The sequence below is a fragment of the Eptatretus burgeri genome, chromosome 9, assembly GCF_056783735.1.
Source record: "Eptatretus burgeri isolate ZD-2024b chromosome 9, Ebu_testis_v1, whole genome shotgun sequence".
In the NCBI taxonomy this organism is placed as follows: domain Eukaryota; kingdom Metazoa; phylum Chordata; class Myxini; order Myxiniformes; family Myxinidae; genus Eptatretus; species Eptatretus burgeri.
This window is the reverse complement of record NC_140969.1, coordinates 29210960-29213799: the sequence shown is the minus strand read 5'-3', so window position 1 is coordinate 29213799 and position 2840 is coordinate 29210960.

Here is a 2840-nt window from a genome sequence, read left to right as displayed (position 1 = left end):
CATCGTACATCGTCATAATCGACAGCCTTTTCTTCACCCCTCTACAAATGCCATGCCCTCTCATGCAACAAATCATGGTACTTGGAAGTATTATGAAGACTGTGTTCTACAGTATATAATTCAATTTAAATAAAGGTTTAAAGGCATATAAATAAATTAATTCTGGGTTTTACCGCTTTTTTACCCAAAGTCTATTACACCACCCTATCTAACACATTACATTTGTTCTTCATGCCTGTTGTTTGTGTCCTTTATAACATCCTTAACACAGTAAGTTTCCTGTTTGGAATGATTTTCAATTTTGTTTCGCTTTGCGCATCAGGTAACAATCCTCTTGAGGAGGTTCAGTCACTCAAACTCCTAGGTCTCAAAGTTGGCCTGCAAAGCCAGTCACTGACTGGGCATCCTCCATCATACAAAGTCCTTCCTTGGCGTGAACTCCTATCCACCTACAAAGTCTTTATCTGCAGTTTGATAGAGGACTGCTATCCCCTCTGGCCTGGCACCCCTGCCTCACACCTTGCTCGGCAAGAAGCCACGAAAACCAAGACCTTCAATACCATTGGAATCTACCGTGATTAAGCTGAGTCTGTCTGTCTGGGCCTATCATTTTCGCATCACAGATCGGTCATTGGTCTGTCTTCTGCAGTGATGGTGTCCTTTCTGGTTTTGCACTCTCTGCATTTTCCGAGTTTGTCTCCCGCAGGTTTCTGCAGGGTGCATGCGGTCCACCATCACCCCCTGTCCAGTGAAACTCCCCAAATGCAGAATCGCTGCTCGCTCACCTCCACTCATTTGTTGCTCTTTTTCCCCAGATGTTGAACCAACTTCCACATCCTCTTCAATCTCATCCTTCTCTCCAAGTCTTCAAGACAGCTATTCACCACCATCTGAGAACACCCCCCCATCCAAAACCATGATCTTTTCTCCCCCCTTTACTCCCGTCCCCCATCACCAAACTGACCTCCTTTCAAATTTCCAGTTTTTCCTTCCTAAGAGTTTGCTTCTGTATCCATCTTGTTCACCCCATATGTTCTCCCCTACCCCTCATTCCACCGCAAACCCATTGCTCGTCAAAGTCTCCCTCTATTTTGTCCTTTAACTCTGCTGTTGGTGTTTCCCCCCTCTTTTTACTGTTCCTTTTGTTCTATTGCATCCTGATCCATTTAGTGTTTCAGCTGTTCCATGAGCTTTGACCTTGTATTTTAAAAAACCTCAAATAGTGGATTATAAAAGAGGAGATCATGCAACATCATTGCTTTTGAGCATGTTGTGTTCTTGCAGTTAATTGTAAAACCTTTTCAGGTGTTTAGCATGTTGGAGTAAAAGAGCGGTAGTTGTGTGAGGTGCAGGTGTTGCACATCCATCACAAGACCCTCTTGCAAGTCGTCTAGGTCACCAGCTCGACTCAAAATAGTTGGCCACATTCCTCCAAGTCAGGCAGGAAGATCCACATCACAGGTGCTTCAATCACAGTCAGGCAAAAAGTCCTCACCTTGTTGAGAAACTCAGCTAGACCTTGACCTCCTTTGTCCAAGACAAGACTCGGTACTTGTCAGGACGAACCCAGTGCTTTCCGCTCCAAAATTAGTCAACTCAAATCTTTTGCATGCTTTTCCCTAAACTCTCTAAGGGGGGTGCACAGCTCTGAAACGATGCTACAGTATGGATGCCACCGGATTCCTAAGCAACAACATGTGCCCCCTGTACGAAAGTTGAACGAGAGAGACCCTCCACTTCACCAGTCTTTGTACAAAGCCATCGACCAGACCCTCCCAGTTCTCCGTTTTAACATTCAGGTTTCTAAAGAACACTCCCAGGTATTTAATTCATTCAAAACTCCACATGAGCTAAGGTGGAAGGGAAGGCAACAATCCATGGGCTTGCCATCCACAAAGCCTGACTTTTTTTTTCCCCAATTGACGACAGCCGTAAAAAAAAATCTCCAAAATATTTTTCTTACCAACTCAGCATCTTTGGAATATTTAACCAAGAGGAAAATGTCATCTGCATAAACTGATAATATAATTTGACTACGTGTTCCACCAACAATATAAACCTACAAGAGTTTTCCCAAGAACTATCAATAAGGGTTCAATACCCAAAATGTTTGGAATACCAGGGGGAGGGAAGCCCTGTCGAATCCCTCTCTCAACCTTTACAGGTGGAATAAATTCATTACCGACTTTAAATGTTGAATACTAACAAATACCACCCATCGCCTTGCTGATGAGAATACTAAAGGGGGGGGGGGAGTGAGGAGGTGGAGGGGGAAAGGGAAGTCCACAAGACATGAGAGGAAGGCTGTTCATCATAGCTACAAATTATTGTACACATCGCTTTTAGAGGGACGAAAAGCTTTCAAATTATGAGCTTGGAGCGATTCCATGCATTATATGATATAATTTTCCATGATCTACTCTCATGGACTAATTAAAGTACATCATGGAAATATTATTTCTGTTTTGAGGATCGGATATCGTCCGGACTAAAGAAGTGTCGAAATCTGGAGTGAAATCTGATAATCTAAAGAAATAACGAGTCATAACCAAGCCTGTATACCTTTTTACTTTAAGCAAGTAAGGTTATGTTCCCTCCTCCATACGTACACATGAAAATGTGAAATTTCCAAAGCATTAAACTTATCTTTTTCTACTGTTTGGAGATTTATATTGAGTGAACAAAAAATTTAGGAACATAACAAAATTAACCAGCTTCATTGAGCGATATGATTTAATGCATTCACTGCGAGACCTCACACTCTGTCGTCCTCCGAGGGAATGCCTGTCCATAGCATCTGCCAGATCTGTGTCTATATTTTCGGACGTTTCACGAGGTGC